Source organism: Ruditapes philippinarum, unplaced genomic scaffold (genome assembly GCF_026571515.1).
Source record: "Ruditapes philippinarum isolate M1 unplaced genomic scaffold, ASM2657151v2 ctg590_1_1_1_1, whole genome shotgun sequence".
NCBI classification, from domain to species: domain Eukaryota; kingdom Metazoa; phylum Mollusca; class Bivalvia; order Venerida; family Veneridae; genus Ruditapes; species Ruditapes philippinarum.
This window is the reverse complement of record NW_026858658.1, coordinates 61,710-69,278: the sequence shown is the minus strand read 5'-3', so window position 1 is coordinate 69,278 and position 7,569 is coordinate 61,710. Positions and strand designations below refer to the sequence as shown.

General features: G+C 31.1%; 1 non-coding gene across 1 annotated transcript; it reads right to left on the bottom strand.

Moving 5' to 3' along the window:
• Nucleotides 1-7,246: 7,246 nt before the first annotated feature.
• Trnak-uuu (transfer RNA lysine (anticodon UUU)) lies at nucleotides 7,247-7,339 on the bottom strand. The gene is made up of 2 exons: nucleotides 7,303-7,339; nucleotides 7,247-7,282 (listed from the first exon to the last, which is right to left on the bottom strand). It is a non-coding gene; the product is annotated as a tRNA-Lys (tRNA).
• Nucleotides 7,340-7,569: the final 230 nt, after the last annotated feature.

Here is a 7,569-nt window from a genome sequence, read left to right as displayed (position 1 = left end):
CAGTTCTCAGATGTTTTCGTTTTAAAAGGGAAAGACCCTAATAAATTGACTTTTCGATCAAGAGGTCAAATGCTAACATTTTTGGAACTTAGTTACTTCACTATAGTTTAAGTTTGTCGAGTGTATACATGTTGTTACTTAAGAAGAATATTAACAGAGAAAATAAACAGAAAGCAGACATTTAGTGTGCAGTAAGAAAAATAGAAATAAAGAAAAAATTCACACAATCATTTGAGAAACGCACGTCTTTATATAAATTATTGATTTTTTTCGAAAGATAAAGATTATCGAACTTTTCTGTCTTACATAAAACAATGTAAACATTGTCGCAACTTAAATCATAATCTGGATGATTTATGTTCGTTTTTTTCACATTAATATTCAAATCAAATATTTGTACATGCTGATAACTGTAATTATGATGTATATTTCACTTTTGTTTACACCTGTCATTACGTGCTAGAGATTAGAACGAGATCACGTGAGATCGGTGTCGCTAGCGTTCCTCATTATGCTTCATCATCCGTCAAAATAAACAACGTTAATGGCCCTGATTACGTAACACGGTACGTTGACATATTTACAGAAGGCAAAGACAATAAAAAAGTCTTAGTTTTATTATGAAACTGATATCTTAATCATGATTAGGGCATTGTAAAAAAGTCTTAATTGAATAAGACCTAGTTTAATAGATATGTAAACGTATATACATCTCTGTTGAAATTTAAGTGTCAGTTTTGACGTTATCACGTTTTCGCGTCATTACAATCAAATATTGATATATAATATAGCTACATGCAGAATCAATTCATGTATAAAGAAATAAACTTTTCATATTCATATTTTCAAAAAAAAATGAAATTCATACATTGAACAACTTTGGCACTAAAAACAGAAAAAAAACGCAAAGGATTATTGAGAAATATAATAAAAAATATATTGAAAATCGTATTTTGTGCTATTCTTAGCCAGTGTGAGTGAGAAGCGTTGCAACGCTTTTTAATTTTGTTAACGTTTTTCACAATTAAGAATGATCCGAACTTTTGCATACAGTTATTGGTCTAGACCTACATGAAATGAATTTTAGAAACTTATTTTAGACTATTCCTGACACTGCATGCGAATTAAACTTATACTAATACTAATACTTATAAGATTCTTTCTTAAATTAAATGCAATTATACGTTTACCAGTGCTAATTAATATCAACATGCTTAAAGTCTATCAACTAACCAATGTTATCCATTCTTTAATATATACAATACATCCTGAGAGCTGCAAAAATAAATATACACAATGTAAAAATTCAATTTTTTTTCTATAGAAAAACGGACGGGTTTTAGATAGGGATTAACTTACAACGTATTTTAGACAAAACGGTCATGGTCATTTTTCACGGATACACAGAGTATCACGGTATATTAAAAGATAGGTTTCAACCTCCAGTTGACATAACAGAGACTCACTTTACTAGATTTTCTTGTTAGAACAAACGAGGCCTGTCAACACTTGTACCTAGTCGCATGTTTTTGACAGTTATGGTTTGACGGTATACACGGACTTCTTTCAATGGTTACACGCGAGACAAACTAATAATTATTAACCGAGTAACGTAACATTAGTATTGTCACAAAATGTCAAATGTCGTAAAATTTCCACTTGTTGTGAAAAATGGTATTTTATAGAAATAGACGTTTTCATTTATTTTTCAGCGTGACAACTAATTGAAATTTACGTGTATGCTTCAAGTTACAACATATCCTCAACTTTTTCCCACAGCTCGAAAATTTGGATATAAAAAAGAATTTTTTTACGTTTTCTAGGGTTGAGATAAGAATTAAAATCTAACCGCAAAACAGTATTTTTTTGGAAGTTTTCAGAGAAAATTCATGGCTTTTTGATAAGATGAGATATCGTAAACATGGCACCTTTCAGTTTTCGCAGAAACTTAGATATTTAATATTGTATCACATTCCCGTTCAACAAGGAAGACATATCACTTTCTTGACAAAAATAATTGGAGTCAATGTTAAATACGGAAGCACTAATCTTGCCACCAGCAGCGACCACACACCCACAGAATACAGAATTTAGAAATTCTAAATTTTAACAACCGCTTTTACTTGAAATCGATTTAATAGAATTATGGAACAAGATTTTAAGATAAATTTTATGTTATTGTAGAACTAAAATCTAATTTTGAACAACAACAACAAAACAAAAAACCCACTTTATTTCCCTTTTCCCTTTTGAAAAATGCTCATAAGGAACAAATGTGTTGAAGATGACTGAATTTTACCAAAGTATTGCAGAAAGATGGCTGAATTTTATGTAAGTACAGGAAAGTTGCTTAGTTACTAGTATAATTATGTAAGTATTGAAGTAAAGAGATGGCTGCAAGATATTGGAGTATAACAAAAAAAATTTAAATGTTAAGTAAGTATTACAAAAAATACAGGCAGCTAAATGATAGAGAAAACAACTGCAATAAGAGAGATGGCCAAAAGATATGGAAGTTTTTCACGAAGATTGATAAGCAAAAATAAAAACGGTTCAACAGTTATAAAAGTACTATAGAAAGATGGCTAAATGGTACAGAAACATTGCCCGAAGATGGCTAAAAGGTATCAAGGGGTTGTAAGAAAACGGTTCAACAGTTATAAAAGTATTATAGAAAGATGGCTAAATGGTATGGAAGCAGTGTACGAAGTTGGCTAGAAGGTATAAAAGAATATCATTGCAAGAAAACGGTTCAACACAAATCTGATAAAAATATTATAGAAAGATGGCTAAATGGTATGGAAGCAGTGTAAACTTTATATTAATCGTAAAAATATTCTCGGATAACATGTTTATGCTCATACATGTAAGTGAGAGTAGTAATATTAAAACACAATACATTTTTAAGATTGATAACATAAAATATGATATACATTTATTTAATAAAAAACTAATGTATGAAGAGAGTATAATATTACTATATCTGGTTATAAAATGACACAACATTTTAAATTGTTACTATTAATCAAATTTTGGAGTAATAAAATTCCATTTATATGTATCCATTCCATGCATAAAACTTAATGCACTGGCAAATGAGGTTACGTTTAATTGAACGATTGCAGACACATGTCAAAAGGTATGGCCTCGTTTAAAGGAACCGTACCTGAAAAGTAGCGGATATAATTGAATATTATCAGAATTTATTACCCGAAACGCAATTGCTCACTTCGGTTATAATCGGCTATTTCCGCTTGTATGGAGTCAGGCTCCATTTTTGGTAATCTGAGTAGATTTATACTTTAATATTCAAAAAAATATCGTATATAACGAAGACCGGGCTCAAAATGGGGTCATCACTCTAATTATTTTTGGTGGACAATAAGAGCCTTATAGACTTTTCTCCCTAAATAACTACAACAGTTTACATGACATGAATATGCCCCCATACATTCCATACAAATGGAGATGAAACAGTTTAACAACTTAAGCATACTGCACTGATAAAGACAGAAATTACAATGAAAATAAGTATCCAATAATGGGAAAATACTTCAATATTTTCAAAGCATCACGAACGGTTTACTACCATTCGTTTAATTACTTAGATATTTCAAATACTCAAGAACTTTACTGGTCAAGTTTAAAGTACCAATACGTTTCAATTTCCAACAGTATAACAACGTGTGAAACAGGATTCTTTGAATTAACTAATTATAAATTATAACAACTCTCTTGATATAGTATAAACTTATCATACATCTATCTGCTATTGAAAAAAAAGTATATATAATTTTGAAGTTTAATTCGGGAACACATAAATGTCTTAAGCAGCCTCTTATCTTAATCCAGAATCTAATTCCCTCAAATACATAGTGTTTGCTCACAATCTTTTAAAACAACTAAAATATCTAAAAGATATGATAGCATCTTGTTTGTTATTCTCCCATAAAAGATTCACATCCCTCAATTACTAATATAAATCGAGGGTCAGCTTTGTCTTAAGGAATTCAATATAGTTTTTTGTTGTTTTTTTTTTAATTGATTGTGATTTATATTCTTTGTCTATTTCTTTTATTACCCATGTTCAACATTTAATTACAAGTATAATGATGTTAATAAAACATAAGAATTGACCGCAATGAAATAAATCATGTTTATAGTCAGTATACAAGCATTCGTGCAGGTTCGGCAAATTTCGCAACATTCCGTACATTATAGTTATTTTTCGAGCGTCGAATTGACCCGGAGCTGCGACCGATCTTGTGAATGCAATGCTTTCCACTTTTGTATCAGATACGACAACTGCCGATGTTACCCGATTTCAATAAATATCACTTTCATATCGACAGCTTTGACATTTCTATTTGGTTCCTTAGCCTCATGGTTTTATCCTAAAAAAACTGTATGTTATTCTATTCGGAGTGGAAGAAAATCAATTTAGCGACTGATGGCTTTGTAGGCTCTGTTTCGCAAAGCAGTAAAGTTGTTATCATTTGGAGTACACATTTGAAAAAAACAACACTTTTTTATCAAACATACCGCAATAATATACATGTTTATTTATAGCTTTATACTATTGTGTTGAATGAAGAAGTCATATCGGTACACTTTTTACTTTTTACTAAGACTCTTTGACATTTATACTGTCTAAGAAGGAAGAATTTTGCAAATAGAATACAGATAATTCGACTGCAAATTCGACTTCTCACAAGAAAGTATAGACTGGAATGAATCTACTTTGCAACTTTCCTCAATCAAGGTTTCAATCATTTCACTCTAATAATGCTGGTGACCACTGTATTTACCCATGAGACCAGTGCAGACCAAGATTTGCCGGCACATCCAAGTCGCCTGATTATGGTCTGCAGAGCTCGCTATTGAATTAGAGCTAATTTTGGAATTTTCGCTAAAAATGACGAAAATGTCCAGATCGAAAAATGAAGATGTTCATTTAACGCATATACTCGTATATATAACGGGTAAAGGTTGTATATATTACAAAACTAACATGCATTGTATCCAAATAAAAACATAACGTACATGTACCCGTGATTTATTGATATTAACGTTTTTCTGGTTAAACGAATATGTTATGTAACGTAAATTTAGAATATATACATTTATGAAATGTGGTCTCTACAAACTATAAATTTTATTAAAGTTAAAAGTTCACATCGTAAATAATAGGCAATGGATAAATCATGAACCTTGTCATATGCTGAGATATTGACAAAGTAGCTTCTACACCGTGATTTATTACCTGATATGATTTTGATATTAATAAAATAAAACGATAGGCATCTTGTTTAGTGTTCGGTAGCATCTCTTTTTTTTCTTAAACGTTTTTATATAGCGTTAATAATTGCGTCATTTAACACGTAGAATAATGTTTTTACGATCTTGACTGGGGAGAAAATTGAATAAAATAGTATATAATAAATGTCGCCTGCCCAACATGTGGTCATAAATATTGCACTAAAACACAATTATGGTGAGAATGGCTAATAAACGTTGTATTACAAACACTTTTTTCTCCCTTCACAGTATTGTAATAGATGTTTTTTATGATTTTCAATTATCGTATAATATCTGAAACCCTTAGTGTAGAAAGATGTATGTGTCATAACTAACCTTGTTTCATGTATATACATTCTTTTGCTACGAAAATTAACTGCAAGTATGACGACAGAAACACTTATGACAACAGCAGCAACAGCAACAGCAGCAGCAGCAACAGCAACAACAACAACATCAATTGCAGTAGAATATGTACATATATAAATCTCACTATTGAAAACAAGGCAATTATTGGCCTTTTGAAATCATAAAACGTTTGATTTTTTAACCTATGAAACATTTTTAAATGACCCGAAATGAAAGACAACGTCTTTGCAGAATCGTTATTTTATTTCAGTCTCCGAGATATACGGAAGTTTTAAATTTAAAGTACTTGCTCTTGAATGTTATGTATGACTGGTATAATAAGGAAAAAAAGATTTTAATTTTTGATAAAATCCAAAAACTTATAAGACAATTACAACAAACATCAGCAACAAAATTACTGAACATTTTACAAATCTCAAAGAATTTTTGAAACTATGAAGAAACATAAAAAAGGAAATATTCCAAAATTCAGGATTTAAGAAAAATACCAGCATATTTCAACGATAGATGTCAAAGGATAAGTCCAGAAAAGCTGTTAATAGTTTACTTTGGCCAGAGGTCAGTTTGTTGTTTGACCTTTTCCCACCCTGTCCCTTTCAAAAGGTGACAAAATTACGTTACAGAAGTATTAGCCTTAATCTAAACAAACTTTACCAGTGAAATTTGATTAAAACTCGCGCGTAATATAAATCAAACCGATTTTCGTCAATTTTAAGCTAAAGATATGATACGGCAATCTTTTAACAACGGAACACGTATTGAAATGCTCGCCGCAACGGTAGTGAAAGTCGGCACGAGTAATCCTCATATCGCTGTTGCTATATTTAAATTACTAATAATACTATGCTGCTAAACGATAACAGCGAGTTTATGATAGAATTAAATCCGAAACGCAATCATAAAGCTACTATTATACGGGAAAAGATCAAACGCGCTGGTATCGGGTAATTTTGAAGTAGTAATCGGACGGGTATTGAATTCGGACGAGATGAATCGTACAGAACAATAGGGGCGATGATACTGCCCGGAAATCCTGATCTATTAAAATAATAACCAAGGAGATAGTTGACCACGTTCAGTGAGTATTTACGGAAAAGTAGGCTCAGTATTAATAGGCAAAGTTTAAATGGTTTAAAAGCAAGTTCAAGATGTTTATAATTAAATACATATTCGATATTTTACTAAAGTCTAAAAGGATCTGAGTCAGCTATAAGAAAATCATTATTTGATGTGAATTTGAACGTTTCTAAAGTGCAAGGGTGAGTCCTGACCTTTGACATGCAAACTGAGAAGATTGGTTCTAATTTCTAATTGTTTAAAACTTCGCTGCAACCCTTCTCGGCTGATTTATTACAGGCACAAATACCCTATCATGTTTTTGAATATGTGTTTTTTTTTACCGTGTTTAATTATTTTTTACTATTTTGTATGACTTATGACTTTTTAGTTTGATAATATTTAATTGTACACTTTGTACATGATCAATTTATACAATCTAACATCATTAAGTGAAGCATAGATATAATATACATGCAAAAGTTATACCAACATTATCTAGGGTCCTCCCCTTAAAAATATACGCCCAACGGGGGACTCGAACCCACGACCCTCAGATATCTGAAGTTCTATCAGCCGTAAAAGTCTGATGCTCTACCGACTGAGCTAGCCGGGCGCTTATGACTTATTCGTGTTATCCATCATATTTTTATTGCTGTGATAAAAACGACATTTAAACTAAATATCGGAAAGAAAAGACAAGTACTCACTTATTTTATATTTTTACAACTCCTACATGTTGAAACACTGTTTTCCCACTATAAAGATTTCAATCTTGGCACATACATATAGTTTAATTTCAATTTTCACCCGAAATCAATGTTAACGATCAAAATAAAAAAACTA